Here is a 19,978-nt window from a genome sequence, read left to right as displayed (position 1 = left end):
GAGTACACCATTAAATGTTTCAAATAGTGCAATAAGAGTAAAGAGTATAATATGAATATGGTTTGAAATTAATCTTATTTAAAGGTTCATTGACTCGACGTGTAAGATTTCATACATTGGACGTTTATAGAACACGAACTTTTTACACGAAGCAGAAAAATTTGTTAAGCTTATATACGGGTTCACATCAACTGTAAAAGTTTTCTGTTTTCTTAATCTTCAAGCCACCAGCAGGCGAATGGTAAAACCGATGAGTCTTAAAATTTTTATATATTTTATTTCGTTTCCTAATGTATCGTAGCAAATTACAAAATGTCTTTGTGCCAAAGTGGAGGTATATTTCTGCGAAAAATTTTCTAACGTAACCTGCAGACGTTTGCTAGAAAGATTCTGTACAAAGTCCAAATCCAAAATCGCCAAGCTTTCGGTGAGTCCAAATTTTAGAACATGAATGTAAATATAATAACTTAAAATGTAGAAATTATAAAATAAAAAATATGAGATAACGAAGCTATTATAACTTTGAGCGAATCAAAATTAGCCAATATCTCAATATTTACTTGTTTGTTTTATAAACATTTCTTTCTCATCGACCTCCATTTAACATTTTCTTTTTTATTAAAGGATGTGTTAATAAATTTTCTTCAAATTCATAGACAGGCAATATTTCTTATTTAGTTACAAAGTCACGTTATTAAAGTCCTGTCATTGCCATGCTCAGAATTCCCACTAAACTCTCACTGGAATTCTTTTCGTTCTCAAATACCTCTTCCTCAGTTTCTTCTTTAGTTCTTAGTTCTTTTTTCTTTTATATTTTCCGGGTTTTATACCATACGATAAATATTGCCGACCCTTAGCTGACTGCTGATTAGGACACTGTCGTCTGTAAGGAACACTTCTAACACATCATTTTGATTTATAATTACTTCACATTTCTTCACAAATTCCAATAAATTGGAAAATTCGCCTTCTATAACTTTTAAAATCTACAGGCAAAGTCTGTTTTGCCTAATTTTGAAATCCTACTTTCTTTAAGCTCCGATTGCACCAAGACGCTTAAAGAAGGCAAGACAGAAATATGTTTCCCCTTAGCAGCTTCTCCTACACCTCCAGAATTAGAAACTATTTTGTACGTAATCATAAACTCAGATTTTAATTTTGAGAAAACAGCTATAACGATAGAAATCTACAAAAAGTAAAAAATTTACTTCGGCGTTTCTCTGATGTTCCGCAAGTCTAGTTTGGATACAATCATTTCCTATTAGAAAGTTCTTCAATAAGGCATCACTCCCATCGGACAGAGAACTCCTGCCTGATATTTCGAAATAACGGAAACCCATTTAATCGATCACCATCCATTTTTTAATATAAAAGTTTTAATCTTAAATCCCTCTCTGTGGAGAAACTGTCAACCCAAATTTACATTCATCATTGTTATTACCTTTTACTTATTTACCGGAGAACACCATCTTAAAATCTCGAGTGACAACACGCAGAATGGTTGCAAATTTATAATAAAACAACGTCATATGCTTCGTTATATAAATTTTCATTTTAGCCCAAAGGAGTGTTAGCTCATAAGGGCTATTAATTTCGTTTTGGCATTTAGCGTCGATTCACTGTAAATGTCCATATCACTTTTCAAATATTTGCCACCAAATATTATTGCCCTGTGTTATATTAAAAGAAATTAAATAATGAAGAAGCTGTATACACGTACATACGTTTCTCGCATTGTGATAAAACAACGGTATCTAGAGGCATTAAATTTTGAATTACGAAATCCTCTGAATATGGGCATCTGGAAGCTCAAATTTGGAATTTTAAATTTATTTTATTACAGCTTTCATATTTTATAACACTTTCACGAACTTCTAATTAACAAACTCAACGATTGCAAAGAGAGCATTGGCAAGACTGTACGGAAAAGGAAAACATTTTTATCTCCACTGCGCGAGACTGTGTATCGTAAATCTAAAGATATGCTCGTTTTAAAATTATTTTGCGATATTGCTGTTGAATTGAATTTTTTGGTTTAAGTGCGAAGCACATGATATTTAATAAATAAAGATAACACACAGATTGCTAAAAAGACGTCCCTTTGGGCGTAATATAAAATCTGAAATCTTTCAGATTCTTTTTCAATTTCTATTGTATATTTTAGTATTATTTACTTATTTATGTAAATAGGATCCACGCCTATAGCAAGAATATAACATTCACTAAGTTTGTTTTTTAAAGTTAAACTCTTCTTACTGCTGTAACTGGGTGTAAATTTTTTTGTAAAACCTTGCAAAGTTCATGAAGTGTTTTCTCTTTAACGTGCTGTTTTTGTAAAGGGCATTACTAATGTAAAGGGTATTTGGAAAGTATGTGTGTGTTTTTTATGGCAAATCCTCGAGGGCTATATGCCTAAGGGGAGGGATGCCTTCGTGGATGACTTTCTAAGGGAAACTGGCTCGTATACACGTTACCCATGGGGAAACCCCCGAAGACTCACATGCAGCCAGCCCGTTCGCGGGATTCGAACCTCAGACCGAACTACCAGTAAAAAGTATTTGGATTATCTATAATTAAGCTACGGAGAATAATGTGTTGAGTCAAAATGGTAACAATACCTTGTATATGCTTATTTGATGTATCTTGCAACACGATTTGTGTCTGGAAATGGTGAATATGCTGTGTGCGAGACAATACCACCTAAACTCTAGGAGATTGAATTTGTCTCCCTTTCTGTAACTGTTACCTGTATATATGAAAAGGAAAGGCTGGAACAAAACTGTTAGCTGTCACAGATCACATAGGATGCAATGTGCTGTCTTGTATATGTGCCATCGAAAACAGAACGTTAACGGTATAAAATACTGAGTCACGAACAGAAATTGCTTGAACATAAACCGCGTACTCTGTCAATGGCGTGGTTGATCTCGTAGTTTAATCATCGTGCAAACTCGACCACATGATTGATTTTCTGTCTTGTGTAATATTAACAACACCTAGTTTCTCCTAAAAGGTCCTTACCAGATATATGGCTCCCTTAAGCTGATAGCACTTGCTTGCGTAGCTCTAACTAATCTAGCTTTGAATATTGCTGTAACAAGTAAGTGAAACACCACACTAAATTTCTTCTATTTTTCATAATTGGATAACGGAACGTAACCAACGGTTTGAGATTGCACTTTACATGAATCTTACAAAAATTGTGTGAATATCATGATTTCAAGGATCCAAGGATAGAAAATTTAGGGAGTAGAAAGAAAAAAATTTAGGAGTATTAGAAGATTTAGAAAAATTAACGATGAGTTAGCGGGGATTCGCTCTCGGAACCTTTCGATTCTGCGTCTAACAAGCTAACCACTGGACTAGGTATAGAACATATATTTCTGTCTCTTGTATTCTAAAAATTGTTTCCGGATTTTATTATTTCATGAACACATCAGTACAAAAGTAAAAATGAAAAGTAAAGTGATTGAGATTAAAAGGATCCTTGGTAGCATGGATGTAAAATCAAATCACGTAGTCGGAATGAAACCTTATGCAGAATTAAATTAACGCAGGATTTCATTGGTTAATTTTACGCTAACTTACTCTTATTCACTGCACGCACCTAGAGAAACAATTCTGTTCTTTCGTAGAAAATTTGATTTATTAATGCAAATTAACACGACAATGAATTAATTTCTGATGTTAATTTAGAGGCTTTTGCCGTTTGTTTAATTGCGAAAGAAAAAAGAAGAGATATAAATGTAGTGTTGTTCACTAACCAATGACAAACAGCAAACATCTATACTCACATCTGACTGTTCAGAAATGCATGTTGAATGAAGGCTATTTTTGTAAAATGATTCTCATTCTAAGCAAAATGTTTTCTCTTTGGATCAATTCAATAGCATAAGTAATGCATTTTGAAATATTATATTAATATTTAAGTATTTTCAAATAAAGTTAAAAAAATTCATTTTTTGAAAATTTTCTGATCTATTTCTATTCTACAAATTCAACTTGATTTATTGCATTTTTTCTGTATTATAAAGTAATTTTTTAAACACTGCAATCTCAAATAGTTTTAAACAAATTAAGATAAATATTAATATGAAATTTTAACCATAGTGTGACTAGTATTCAAATTTAAATATTTTCACTTATTTCCAAGCACTACAAGAAACTATGTTTTTGCTGTCTCATATAAAAAAATCGTACCCAGAAATTCGAGAGCTGTAAATATTAATATTTCACGTTAAGTTAAATGATTGACATTCAAGAGAGAGTTATGCATCTCTTAGATGTAAGATTTATGAATATTTACATTTAATTGGTAATATCATAATTTTAAGATAAAAATATATTCCTTTTAAATTAATCTGGGAACATAGCGATATAAATGCATTCCATTTCTTCATTATTTGATTTACACATAGATTTTGACATGTTGATTCTTTTTGCATTTGTTATCCATAGACACATATAGAAAGATGTTCAATATAAAAATTTTACGGCAATTAAGAAATACTCATTTTCATAACCAAACATTTGTTTCATAAATTTAAATACTCACCGAAATGTCTTCAACAAGATACTCTAGATTACTAATATTAAATTAATGTATTAATAAGGATTGTTTTTTTTTCAATTTCTGGGTTTTTGCTTGCTTTTTAAAACGATCATTATCATCAAAAATTTTAATAATTGGTTAATGGAACTAAGGGAAACCCTGCAGTGCTATAAGTTTTTTCTTCAAAATATTTAATTGCGGTAAAAGCATTTTGCCTTTCTAAAGAGGTTGAATATAATACTTTTTTCAAAAGTGCTTGAGCTATATGTATAGAATGGTGCTGCTCTATGGTACATATTTTTTTCAAAGGGAATAGACTTGCATAATACAGCTTATTATCTGTATCATTAAAAGCTGGTTTGATTGGTTTCAGTTTGGTTCAACCCATTATTCCTTATACATTTCAGTAAATAAACTAAATCAAATAGTAAAAAAAAATGTTTTCCCAAGTAAAATTCATTTTCAGTAGCAGACGCCATATGACCATTGCATAGCATTTATGGATTTATAGTTAACATTGTTGTCGGAAATTATGTGAACAACCTCGAAGACAAAATTATGAAAAAATTTTAACACCTCTAAAGTCTAAATTTTTAAATCGTTTGGATTGAGATTATGGACAGGAAACATTGCAACAACTTCTTTATTTGAAGATAAGATTAAAGAAATCATAGTGGTTTGAATAGTAGAAGCTTTTTGAGGAACACCTGTACAAGACAAACCTTCAATTTTACCGTTTAGTAATAGTAAGTTTAATACAAATCAAGTAAAAGATTCCCAACCTTTTCATCATTTTATAGATGTGAAGATTTATGAGATAAATACTTTGCATTTAATCTTGCTGTCGGGAGTTAAATCCAAAGCACCCAGTATTTAATGTTTTTTTTTTTTTTTTTTTTTTTTTTTTTTTAGGAAGTAGGAAGGTTGCCGTAAAATCAAGGACGTGCCTCCTCGTATTCGAAAATAACACGTAGGGCTGTTATAAAATAATGTACAAGTTCATGTTATCAATTCAGCTGTGTAGGTTAGGCGTTTAGCTTTCAATAATAAATCTTTTCCCTAAAGCATTTAATCGCTATATCATAATCTGTTCAGATGTATTTTCAGAACACTTCTGCAGAGTTTCCGTTAGCAAATCAAGCACGTCTTCGACTATTTTTGAGTTTTTCCTATAACTGTACAATTGATTTTAACCATTTATTAGATAGTATATCTTTTCCCAAAAGCCATTAAAACATATTTGTTATATTTAAACCTTCACAAAGAACTGAAACAGTTAAATCAGGCTCGACTTTAAAAGACACAGTCACCACTGGGCAGTATTCCATCTCAATACGCAAAAAAAAAGTATATAATCAGATGCGTTCATTATTACCCACGTATTTGATAATTTATTGCTGTAAAGTTTCAAAAATTCTAAAAAGGGGCAATGTTGTCTGCAGCACACAGTTTTTTTCTTAAATTAATTTCACACCGTTGCTTTATTTCTCTAGTCCTGTCTTCTGGTGTCTTTCGCTTTTGTGGTAAAGGATAAGATAAATATTTAGGTTGACGATAAAAAAATAGTCCGGTATGCATCTTTTGATAAAACTGGAATTTGTTTTTTGAAGTATTAATACTGTTTCATTTGGTCGTGTTGCTTTATCGTCTCTTATGATGAAACGTTCATCAAAACGCACACACAAGCACATGATCCGGGTACAAAGTCTTCCCTATTAATTTTACTAATCCATGTTTTACACAGTAGTTCATCTTTGGTGAACTTAAAAGTTGTAATATGCTGTTCATTTTGGCTAAGTAATTTGACTTGTATTCCAAAACGCTACATTTTCGCGGAATCTGTTAAAATTCAATTAACACTAAATTAATTATGCAATTATTATTATTAATTAATATTATGCAACTTAATTAAGTAATAACTAAAGGAAAAGGAATTACAGCGAATTATTTAATGTTATATAATTAATACGCTGTAGACTATAATTATTAATACATTCCTTCTTAAACTTAGTGAATGTACAAAGTATATATACAAGCTCAATATTCTTTAACTTTCAAGAACTTTATTATTATTATTATTGTCTAATTTAGAAGAGGAATTTATTCTAAGAAAAAATTACGAGGTGTTTGATACATAGTTTGAAAATGAAAAAATACAAGAGAAATTTACTGGATTGTTATAATATTTAACATGAGTGTTATGGTATACGTAATAAAACTGATTAGAGCACGAATAAAAATGGGGAGGAGGGAATCTCTTCATCATAAAAGTGTTTGTTTTGTATCACGAACTAACGTTTAAGAAGTACAGGTCAAACAGAATTTATTCAAGGAAAACACATTAAAGTGAGCTAGGAAATGAACTTAATTTTCGATAAATCTTATTTTTATTTATTTTTTGCTAGAAATTAAATTTACCATAGTTAAGGAATAGTTAATATTACATAACTTCTAGCTTAATCGTGTGCTCTGTTTACGCTCATACCGTTTAAAGGTGGCTTCAATGTGATTGCCCTCGCTCGTGACGTCACATCAGGGGAGAACCCCTTTGGATTGGGCCTTCTCCCATCAAGATGGCCTTGGTTTATGTGGATCAGTTACAGGGTGACCAGCGAATAAGCCCTGATTTCAAAATTAAATAACTATACAACAAAGATCGATAGAATAATGCGGTAAACTGTACGTTCATTAGCAAAACTGTAAAAATGGTGTACAAAAGTTTATAATATTTATTTACGAAAATCGTTAACAGATGGCGCTCTGCGCTGAAAACTCTTTTCCTGAAAAGAGTAAAAAAACAAAATAAAGCGAAGCAGCCTTTGCAATCAAAATACAATTTTTTCAAAATGGTCACCGTTCGAAACAATGAGGTGGCGTAAACGAACAATGAAATTTGACATCACGTCTTGCAATGTCTCAACGGAAAGGGAATCACATGCAACACTAATCAACGATTCAAGCTCATTTAGAGTAGCGGGATTGTTTCGATAGACAGTGTCTTTCAATGCGCCCCACAGAAAGAAGTCACAAGGACTCAGATCGGGAGAATATCGAGGCCTAGCTATTCCTGTGTCAGTAAATTGCGGATAATCTAACGCAATTACTCTATTCCCAAAGTAATCATGAAGAAAGCGAAAAACTTTATCCGTTCGATGTGGTCGAGCCCCATCTTGCATGAACCAGTCGATACCTGGTCGATCCTCCAACGCTAGTTGAATGCTGACAAATTGTTCCAAAATTGTAACGTTTCTCGTACGTGTGTATGTGTGTGTGTGTGTGTGTGTGTGTGTGTGTGTGTGTGTGTGTGTGTGTGATTATGGCAAAGCCTCGAGGGCTATCTGCCTAAGAGGAGGGATGCCTTCGTGGAGGACTTTATAAGGGAAACTGGCTCGTATACACGTTACACATGGGGAAAACGACGAAAACGTTTCTCGTACGAAAAAGGGTCCAATAATGCCTCTGGCGCATATCGCAGCCCATGAAGTAACTTTAGGCGAATGCAGTGCTTTTTCTTCACACGAATGAGGATTTTCGAAACACCAAAATCTCCAGTTTTTTTTTTTTTTTTTTTTTTTTTTTTTTTTTTTTTTTTTATTTATTTATTTATTTATTTATTTACCATCTATTCAAATGAAAATGTTCCTCATCTGTGAATCAGATGCAGCTCACATGAAATCTGTCGTTGTCGACAATTGTTGGAATCATCAGCCACGCTGCCAGTCAACCCTTTGTTGTATAGCTTTCATGAGTATGGCCTGATGACTTTGGATTTTGTATGGAAACAGCCGTAGGCTATTTTTTTAATATTTTTTGCGTGCTCGTGTACTTCAAACCTGTCTCTGATGCAATCCGTCAGATGCTTTTCCTAGGATTTTACTTTACAATTCCAGAAACTTTGGCTGCATTTTCAGGAGTGACTACAGTTTGCCTATACCCAACATTTCCCTTTCGATCATCAGCCACGCTGCCAGTCCGTTCGAATTTTGCGAAGAGCATGCGAATGGGTTTTGCATCGGGTTCAACTGGAACATTGAATCGGTTTTGAAAACTGCGACGTGTTGCCGTAGGACTATGTTGTAATTGGTGAAATTGGAGGGAAAAAACATGTTGTTCAATGGAATACATTATTCCACTTTCTACGGTAGCCTTTTTTCACTAGCCAACACTCGTACTGATCACTTTCGAATTGGAAGCCCATTTTTCCTGCTTGCACAATTTCGAATTGGAAGTCTATTGATAGGTCATTGCGATTAGATCGCCATTTGTTACCGACTTTCGTAACTAAATTTTCTAAACTTTTGTACACCATTTTTACAGTTTTGCTTGTAAACTTACAGTTTACCGCATAATTCTATCAATTTTTGTTGTAGAGATATTTAATTTAAAATCAGGGCTTATTCGCTCATCACTCTGTTGAAATCCCTTAATTTCTTCTTATGAGTAACTTCAGAGGTTAAATTTTCTGCTGCTTAAAACCACTAATGAATTTGTGTTTTCTAATCACTTATGGTGCAAATAAAATATTTCATGTTTTCTAGCGTTCTTGGATTTTTAGCGTGTAACATATTGCGTACTTAGATAATGTTGGACGAAGGTAAAATACTTCAACGTACAAGAATAATCTACTTAGGAAAGAGAGCATAAATGAATTTCTGTTCGGCATTGTTATGAAACAATGAAAGAAGATACTTCCTATGAAGGAAAATATTGAGTCACATACTGCCTAAAGATGTTGTTTATTTACAGCTAATATATTTTAGGGTAATTTATTTAGCCAGCTTTGCAATGCAGACAAATCTGAAACTTAATGCTCGGCAGAAATTAATAATATCTTGATTTTCGATTTTCAAAACAAAGCATTTTGTTTCATTTGGGTCATAAAAAGCAAACTGAATGAAACTAAATAAATTTGACAAAGTGATTATCTGAAAAGTTTAGCATGAGTTCTTAATAACTCATATGGCATTTCCTTATTAATATGAAATCTGTCCCAATATAATAACTCATCACATACACATCTAATACATCATAACATATCCCAACAAAATGACTCAAATAGTTACTATAAACTAATAACATCAGTATTTGGTTTCTGTTTAGAAATAAAAGTTATTACTCGTTTTGCCAAATGATAAACTGAAATGTATAATGTCGAATTAAATTAAGTCAACTGAAAAAAATATTATTCACTTTATTGTCTTTGTTTTTTCAATGTAAATGTTATAAACGATTAAAATATTTTCAGAAATATTTCTGACAAATTTATCAAATAAAGTATATAAACGATTGCAAATGTTTACCACTGAAACGTACGAGTAAACTGGCAAATATTATTAAATAATATAGCCAGCTGATATTTTAATGCCTAATCTTTTGCCCTCTAATTTGTTTTTAACAACATCAAAGTGCTATCAGGAACACATTTTTCCAAATTTACCATACCGAGATAAGTATTATTATTATTGTTATTATTTTGGTGTGCATTTCTGTGTATGTACTATAGAACGCTTTTGCGGAGAAACTTATATATCACGTGATTGGTATTGATAAATCACATGTTATATTCCCGAGATGCGGGGATTGAAATCCCCCCACTCGCTACAATGTGCCTGCTAAAACTTTGTAATTGGAAAATTTAAAAAGAAAATCTTAATAGTATTCAAGCCAGGAACGTGTTGTGGTCGTCTCTGAAACTGAAAAAGTCATTGACATGCCAAATGTAAAGTATCGGCGACAAGATAGAGCCTTGCGGAACGCCCGCATGTATGCTTTTAACGCTGGAGATCTCATTTCCATGTTTAACATCGAAGATGCGACTCTACAAGAGAGATTTAATCAGCAGAACCAGGCTGCGGGGCATTCCCAACTTGATCAGCTTATATATGAGACCTTGATGCCAGACGCGGTCAAAAGCCTTGGCCTCGTCCAGATTGCAACACACATCTCGTTATGGAGGGCTGAACCAATGAACTCAGTAAGCCGAACGAGCTGCGTATACGTAGAAAGTCCTTTTCTAAATCCGTGCTGATGTTAAGTGAAGCATTTCATGCGATTGTAAATCAAACGTTCTAGAATCTTGTTGAGTGATGACAACAGGCTTATCCGCCTCTAAACAGCAGTATTTTCATGTGATTTCCCAGGCATGGGAATCAGAAAACAGTTGCATGCCTCCAAGCCTTCGGAAAAAATCTTCGGATTATTGTGCAAGCAGGCTTTAAGAATGCCTGCGAGTTTACAAATAATTTTAAATGACATGTTTTTAAGCATCCGGTTATTAACGTCATCTTTACTGTTGGCCTTTCTAGGTTTAAGCGATCTAATGATAGAATTCACCTCGTGCGGAGAAGCCATATCTACAATGTTCATTACACTGGCCGAGTTTAAATATTCGGTGATATATTCCGCAACATCTTGGTCCGAATCGATATCAGCTGGAGAGGTGTTCGGGATGAATTGACTTGACAGATGCTCAGCAAAGATTTCAGACTTTCCGTGGTCAGAGCCACTAGCATGTTTAATTGGTGCTGGTACATTAAATGACTAGTATATTTCATGGACTTAGCGTATTTCCGAATAGAGTTACCTTCCAGGTTAATTTTTTTCAATTTTAGCGTTCCACGTACTGGCCTATAAGTCTGAATCAGGTGTTTGATGCGCCTATTAAGTCTATTCATCTCTATCCTAATCGCAGGATTCCATGTGCGATTAAAATCTTTTCATAAACGATTGCGGAAACTGATGCTTTCCTTAATATGCATAGAGAGCTGGTGTTCAAACTAATTTCGGTCCGCTGTTTTTCAAGCTTAGGTCTTTGCAATTTTGAGAAAACTTGTGAATTTCTTAATGGCACAGTCTATATTCGTATTTTTCTTAAGCGGCCAGAAACTGAGAGTGTAAGTCATAAGCAGATTATGAAAAAGATCCCATTCCATTAAATTTCCTGGGGGCAAGGTCCTTAGATTTGTTAACTCCAATAAGCCAGAACTGGCACGTGATCACATGTCATATCATTGATTATGGATAATGCCATAGGTACACTGGTCATAGAGATGAAGATGTCCAGGATGTTCGGCTTCCTATTCAGCATATTAAGTAGTTTCATTCAACATATTAAGTATAAGTTTAGGCCGATAAGTAGATTCTTCTAGTGCATACATATATACCTGATGATGATTATTAATATAATCGTGCATAGTCTGTCCATTTAAGTTAGTATTATTGCAACCCCAATCGTAGTGCTGCGCATTGAGACCGCCTCCTAAAATAGTGGGAACGTCTGTATCCAGTAAATAATCAAGATTATTGGCAGATAGGCGGTTATTGGGTTTGTTATAAGCGACACAAAATATCACTGAACCGAGTTTGGGCAGCTTGACAACTGCTCTGACGGCCTCAATTCCGTAGGAATCACTGGAACTTTTGAAATATTGTTCAAAAGTTCGTTTCACATATATTAGTGCTTCACCCCCGCGTTGATGGAGCCGGTCGCAGCGATAGAGAGAGAAATTCGCAACCTTAAGCCGATGAGTGGGTTAGCATGATTACAAAGTTCTGGATTACAAAGTGATGAATCTCCGGAATTTTTGTTGTTATGTTCTGTGCATTTCATAGCAGAACCTTTAATGGGCTATAGTGCGATTTGGTATCACTAGTCCTGTCCGTGATGCCTCACTACTAGTACTGGTAGAAGAGGTTCATGTTTTGTCCGTAATTTATATGGGGCGCTTGTCGTTATAAGCAATTGAATTTTCGAATTCTTGTGCATGATTGGTTGTGATTCAAACTAGGTCATTTATGATTCGGTTAAGAAAAATGCAGTAGCCAGGTATAGGTTTGTACCAGTTTACACACAGGATTATTTTTAGTTAATAAATAAAAGTGGACACCTTGAATTAAAAAATTCCAAGTTTGTTATAAATTTCCATAAATAATTACGTGCATAATAATTACGTACAACTCGAAATTTATACCAAAAAAATGATAACTAAAATAGATATTTTTGAAGATTTACCTTGCATATAACAGTAAAAAGAAGATTAATAACGTACTGAAATATTTAATAATTTATTAGACAGAGGATTTAATTATTCTGAAAAGTCGACAAACTGATAATCAATCAAATATTAAGGATAACAATTTTTTTTTGGTCCAGCTTTCATTTACCAGAAAGAAAAGATGGAAACTTCTGTAGATTTCTGATACCATTTTAAATATTAATTCAATAAATGAAAAATTCATTTAAAACAAACTTCCATCAATAGAATTAGGAAGTGTATGTGCTCTAAAGTTGCCTGTACTTTCTTTTTAATTTTATCAAGCTTTATAATAAGCAAACAACCAATTCTGCGAAACGTAGCACGTTTTCAAGGAGGAACTAACATTAGACAAAATTTATAAATTACTTAATATGACTAAATAACTCACATAATTCATAACACCATAAACGAAATCAATAATAAAAAACCCGCTTCAAAGCACTATGTTCATACTACTGAATTACCAACGTTCTGCCTGAAATACACAAAGCAGTTTCATTAAAAAAATAAGACTATTATCATATAAATATTACAGCAACTTGCAAGTTTGAAATACATAAAGCACAAGATTATACGAAAAAACTAGTGAATAGCAAACTCGTTATAATTTTATCATGTAATAATTATAATCTCAAACCGTGAATCAATACAATTTTAAATATCGATGGCATAATGGAATGGAAACTTGCTTTCATGCCAGACGTATTTCATTAAGAAATATGATATGTTTTTAAAATTTCAGAACACAATTTCCGAAGAATTAGACAGCCCAACGTGTATAACCTTCATTCATTTGTTAAATGCTAGTAAAGTGCTATCAAAGATATTCTTAAAAAGTCGTCAGAGATAAATGCAGATATTGATCAATGATGAACGAGAATATCATACAATTTTTTGGAAAGAGAGATGAAGTATTTGTAAGATTTTCTGCACGACCAAGTCTCAGTATTATTATTTTAATATTTGTCTTTACATGTCTGACATAATATACTTGACTCACATAGGTATGGAAAATTGATTAACACTGTGAAAAAAATTGATATGCATTTTTAATACTAGATTTTCTCCCCGCCCCTCAATTTTATTTTTTTAAACATGATTGTCATCAATGTGCGCACCGATTTAATGCTTGATAAACTTAGAAATTTCACTCATCATTATACAAGTTAAATATGTAAAAGTAAAATATAATTATGAAAATTGAATATTCTAACAATGATTATAGTGATAAGTCGTATAAATAATTAAATCTGTAGCTCAAATATTTAAATATCATTTATATCATAGTTTTCAAATTTACAGAGGCGTTACTCTTATTCGTTTTAATGGTAATCAAAGTAATGTGAAAGTGGACTCAAAACAATTTGCATCTTAAAATATGTCAAAATTCTTGCAATAAAATTTAATGTCATAATAATGCTAATTAACTGAATGTAAAATGTCATCACTGGTCGTGTAAAATTTCCCTAGCGGCTTCTTTTAGGTATCGTGTTTTTGCGTCGTATGAAAAGGTAATTCTTAACAAAGTTTTGGTCTAATATGATATATCATCTGCTCTTGTTTTTGTTATCCTCGAATAGCGCAAACCGTAAGGGAGCTTAATTTGCTAACTGTAGTCGCTTGAGTTGGGTTAACTTTATTACAGCGCAAAATTACCTGTGAATCTGCGAATACATAAGCTAAAGTGTTAAAATTCAAAATTATCTCAACCTTTTTTAAAATTAGCAAAGTTAACAACTATTTGACTCTAATCACAAAGTAAGTTTGGTGAAAATCTAAATAAAAAATTATCACATCATTTTTTGTGATTTTTGACCGAAAATATAACACAAATCTAAAATGATGACTTGTTGTAATAAAAGTAGTATCACAAGAATGAGGTTGTTTTCTCATGTAGTTAAATTTCGAATATTTATAAAAGCAAAATTTATTTTAAAGTTAGAATTATTATAGATTTATACTATTGTTAAATTTCTGCGTAGCTTTCCAGTAGCACATCCCACTGTCTAATGTTGACCCTAAAATTTGATTTAACAGGAACTATCTTTTACTGAGATAGTGGGGAGCATTCCACTATACGAGCCATATTCCTACTTTTCAGCTCTGTCAGTCTGAGCTTAAATTTGTGTTACTTTCTGATCCGATCAAAAATTGCGGCATAAGCAATAAAAGATTGCACACATCAAAATGTAAGAGTTAGTGAAACTTACGAATAGTTGTCACAAACTTCCTAAACGCGGAATGATTTTATGCTCGTCAGAAACACAGAATTCGTTTCAATTTTTGAATCCGAGGTTGCAGATGTTGCAGAAAAAAAACGAATGTTTTGTTATTTAAAACATCAAGAACTTAAATTATTCAAAATAAGCTTAAAAACTTTTATCCAAATGCCAAGAGTTACATATTTAATTTGCTAAATTCGTCAACAAATGAATAGATACCGCTTCTAGCAGACTTCACTCGCAGGCAACCGAAATCATCGTTCTGCTTAAACTGCGTTACTTCGAGAAAATAATGGGTCGCACAATATAGACTTCGACAAATGTCGAAGTATGTATAAAACTATGGAGTTCATTTAACAATTTAGCACAATTTTTGTGATACAAAATTAAAGTAAATAACAAGAGATATAACTGAAATTTGAGAATTTATTTGGTTTATTTTTTAACATCTAAAAGAATAGTGGAAAGTTTATAATTAATTGTTCCGAATGACTCATCATTTTAGCTTAAATTTAATTTAAAATTTGAATTCTATGAGTAAATGATTTAGAAGAATGAAAAGTCGTTATCTTATTCAATTTAAAATAAGTATGGTTATTTTAATATTGTAAGCACACGAGGATTACCTGTATTTGCGAAAGAATACTTTTATGGAAGATTTGTTTAATGAAAACTGGCTCACAAACGCGATAAACATGGAAACAATCCAGGAAACTACGCCTGCAGCCACACTCTTTGCCGAAATTAAAACCCAGTTCGAATTGCCAGTGTTACACGGTTTTACGCAATCTAATACTGGTGAGGTGACTCAGAATAATATAGTCACTCAGGTTTACTAAACTTCAAGGAATGCGTTGAATAATTAGTTATTTCCATCTATAATCATGTCTTTAATAAGTTATTAATAGTCACTGTTTTGTACTTAAAACTAAATATACGTATTTGCGTAAGGTTTTTGTTGAGCTCAAGAACAACAAACATTTATATGTCCTCTCTCTGAAGCAACGTACGGATTTGCTTCGCAAAGAGGAGGACGTTAATGTCTTCAAGAGAACAATTTTATTTGTGTATGTGGGCTTGGAAATTAGCTGTTGTTGGTGTTATACCTAAGTAAAATTTCACAAATACCTTAATTCAATGAAACCTTTCGTCAGGAATTGAACGTGGTGGGAGGTGCAAAAATCACGATTCTAGGGTAATCGATGAACAGTAGAGAAGAATACAGTGCAATCGATGAAAGAAAACTGTAATGAAATTGTTAAAATTTTAAGAAGTTAAATATTTTGAACCGTTGCAAACAAATGGCTGTAATAATTGTATGAATTAAACGAGAGGAATATTCATAAATATAAAAAGTTTTAACGAAATCATATTCACCAGTTGGAGGAGACTTACGGATAATACGCTCAGACAGAAACAAGTTTTATTTAATTGATCAAATCTAATTGGTGTCCACGATTAATTCATCACAATAAGCTACTAAACCATAGCCTAACAAAATCATAATTACAGAATGAGGAATCATTCGAGGATAGCGGATGAAGAAGATTTGTTCATTCATAAATAACTGATTTTCTTTTCTCAAGATATGACGCTATCAAGGTATATGAAATCGGTTTTCGTTTTTTTGATCGAAGAGCAAACATTAGTAAATAAAACCAGTTTATTCCTATTAAGAAAATCTTTTAATACCTCCAAACTTTAATTCTTACATACTGTTGACTGCGCACGCAAATCGATGTAGAAATATTTCTGAAACATTTAATGTAATATTTTATTTACGTCGAGTTAGAGTAGTTGAAATAATCAGGATAATGAAAGGCTTGCGTAAATGAATTTGAAATTTTAAATGTTAGCATCAGTTTTTTTTTTCTATATTAATGGATCTGAATTGGTTCTGTCAGCCGTGGCATCTGTCCAGGTTTCTGTCAATCATGTCTAGACTGTATACTTTCTATTCCTATTCAGAGGCCCAATGCCAAGTTTACAAGACAACGTGGCAACAGGAAATGTCATATAATTCGTTTTGATATGTCTCTCATTGCAGTGTAGAGGGAATTTCCTACATCGCTGAATAATTTCAATAACACATTTAAATTTCGCTAAAAATATCTCCCGCTTGAAAGCTATAAATGCCGGAGAGAGAGCATCCGAGTTCAGTTGCTTAGTTACTGTTATTGCTAGTTTTTTAAATAGCTCCTGTTATTGTTGGGAACTCAGCGTGAGATCGGATTAGTTTTCTCTTTGAATGCGCTGTGCGTTGCGTTCTGGTTAACGTTTTTCGTAGTTTGGTATAACTACTGATTATTATTGCGTGATATTGAGAACACTTGTACAATTATCATCTGAATGAAGTAAATCACTAATTCACTTTAAATTTCGATACATTCGCTACGTATGCTCTTCCTTACATATGGTAGACATTCAGGAAATTTTGAAATAACGCAGATTTTGAAATAACGCAGACCCGTACATTTCTGTCCTAGAGGCGGTGTCTTGAACTGCTTTTGAAACTATTTTGTTAATCTGTGTGTTGTGGATGGTGGATCATGACTTGTTTCGAAGTGTCGATTTAGAATTATTTAAAAGAGCTATATTGAAAATATGGTTCGCGATCACATTTTGGAATCTCCAAAACTTATAGTATGCTCCTAAGAGGAATAAAAAATCTTAATTCATTTCTTGATTATTTATAATTATTAATGAATTATTAATGATTTAATTATTATATGATTGATCTTGAGATTGCTTCGACGATCTTTAGTTTGAGACCACTGGATTTTAGGATTAGAGTTTTTTGTACTACAAAGTATTAATTCTTAACAGATTGTTTAGACTAGCAGTTCATGGCTATTGCGTTTCATCATGAGTTCGGAAATCACATTCATTTTGTTAATCTCATTCTAATATGCAAAGAACCTTGCGTTTCATATAGGTGACAGTGCGACTCTTCTCATTTGCACCCATAATTTCAAGGGAAAGTAACCCAGGGGGAACGGGTCTGAGGGTCTGCCAACTCTGTGCCAACAACTTCTCGAGAGGTGTTTCGTCTCGCTGCATATTTAGGAGGAAAATGCCCAGCAGGAACTATACATTTACAATCATCCATGCCTTCTTCGGGATTCGAACCCGGTCACTTGGATGCGGCAGTCAGCGTCGTTAGCTATTATCCCTGTTGAGTGGCATAGAAATAAAATAACCAAGGTCAGGCTGTTTTCTGCTCATGATCCTTTAGATTGAAACTCTGTTAAGAATTAGCATTTCGTAGTACGAAAAAAGCACAAATATTAAAGCTGGTGGTCTGAATCGAGAGGCCACTGAAGCAATCTTACGTGACCAGAAATAATATCCCCCATTCAATTAATTAGCCTTATTACGAAATTAATTTTTATATCAAGAATATGGAGATGTCTTAAGATTTGGATGAATTTGAGTCCAGTTTTACATTAGTTTCATTACGACTAAAAACGAACATGAATACACCTCTGAAAATTTACAAACGATGATAAAAATCTTATTCAAAGATTTGAAGATAGAGATTTGACTTTATTTATATGACTTGTCACCTAATCTTTGTTAAAATAGGCATTTTTATAATTATATTTTACTTTCTTTGCTTGAGTAAGCATTATTGATGCTTTAGTGTTTTCGGGCATTAAATCGGTGTACACATTGCTTACACGCATTAAATTAAAAAAAAATCTTATAGCGAAAGGGAGGTCAATATTTTCACAGTAAGAATCAATTTTTCATTCATAATTGAAACACGTGATATATGTCAAACTTGTTGAGATTAATATTAAAACGTCATAATTGCGACTTGGTCTCGGGAAATTTTACAAGTACGTCATCTCTGCTCCTTAACAAAGGTATTGTATTCTCGTTCATTGCTACTGATCAACATCAACATTTATCTGTGATAAACTTTCAAGAAACTGTATGATAACAGTTTACTTACTTTAAAAAAATTAATGCAGTTTGTTTAAGGTAGCACTGTGAAATATTTCGGAAATTTAGTTCTCCAGATTCCAGAACATTTAAGATTTCTTTTGAAATATGTCTCACAGCAGGTTTCATTAGATGGTTATAAAATTCTTAAGAAGACGGAAATTTTCTATTATTTCAGATTTAAAATATTAATTTCTAAAAGAAGTAGTTACAAATTTCCTTAGAGCATAGGAAAACCAAAACAAATATCCAGCCCTGAAAGCATGCAATGGCTTTATAATTATTTGGAACGTTAATTATGCTTGATAAATATGCTAAATTTTTAAAAGTCAATCTCAATTTTAAAAATAAAAATATGTAGAAATTCTAATTTGTAAAATGAGGCGCTACAACCAGCTTTTTCTTGACAAATATACACGCTGCAATAGACCACGACTGTCAAATTTCTGCAAGTCGTCCTTTCTCCTCCGGATGTGATCAGAGTGACAGCCGGCAACGCCTCAGACGAGGGAGAAAACCCGTTTGGGTTAGTCTACTTCTTATAAGGTCCATGATGAAAACCTGTTTCAATGTCAAACGCATTTCAATAAGTATATTTAAAATTTTAAGAACCCAATTTCTGAAGTATTTGAAAGCACAGCCTGTATGAGCTCTATTCATCTGTTTAAAAGTTAGTAAACCGTTTTAGCATCACCTCTGAATACATATTAATGGACCAATGAGAAATTCTTTACAAAAGCCTTCCAACGCGACTTCGTTAACTATGCATAAGTTTTTAATTACAAGATACATCACGAAGACAAAAATATTAGACTTCGTTTTGAACACACTGTTATCGATGGCGACCATAATTTTGCTCCGTAGTTCCTCGGTCGGTGGTTGACTATACTTTTTCAAATATCTCATTTCAACTTCGTTGATTTTGAAGTTGTATTGAGTAATTTCTACATTTGTAACTCTATCGTTTATATTTTTCCTTTTTATCGTATAGTATGTGTTTTGGTATCTATTCCTATATGATTTTTTTTAAATTTATTTATTTATTTATTTATTTATTTTTATTTTATTTATTTATTTTTTTTTTATTTTTATTTTTATTTTTTTTTTTTTTTTTTATTTTTTTTTTTTTTTTTATACAGTATCTTGACTGTTTTTCGTATTTGTACGACTTCATCATCGCATAACTTTTGATTTTTCTTTCCAACTCTCGTCTGGTTTTT

The 19,978-nt window shown here is 32.6% G+C and overlaps 1 protein-coding gene across 1 annotated transcript in view; it reads left to right on the top strand.

The window, feature by feature from the left end:
* Positions 1–19,978, top strand: part of LOC146996645 (uncharacterized) — a 67,373-nt gene that overhangs the window by 29,820 nt on the left and 17,575 nt on the right. The gene's annotated exons all lie outside the window — the stretch shown is intronic.

Source organism: Stegodyphus dumicola, chromosome 6 (assembly GCF_044657685.1).
Source record: "Stegodyphus dumicola isolate Sdum_Otavi_A_Nest chromosome 6, ASM4465768v1".
Taxonomy (NCBI): domain Eukaryota; kingdom Metazoa; phylum Arthropoda; class Arachnida; order Araneae; family Eresidae; genus Stegodyphus; species Stegodyphus dumicola.
The sequence above is the reverse complement of the archived record's forward strand: the minus strand, read 5'-3'. Positions and strand labels throughout refer to the sequence as shown.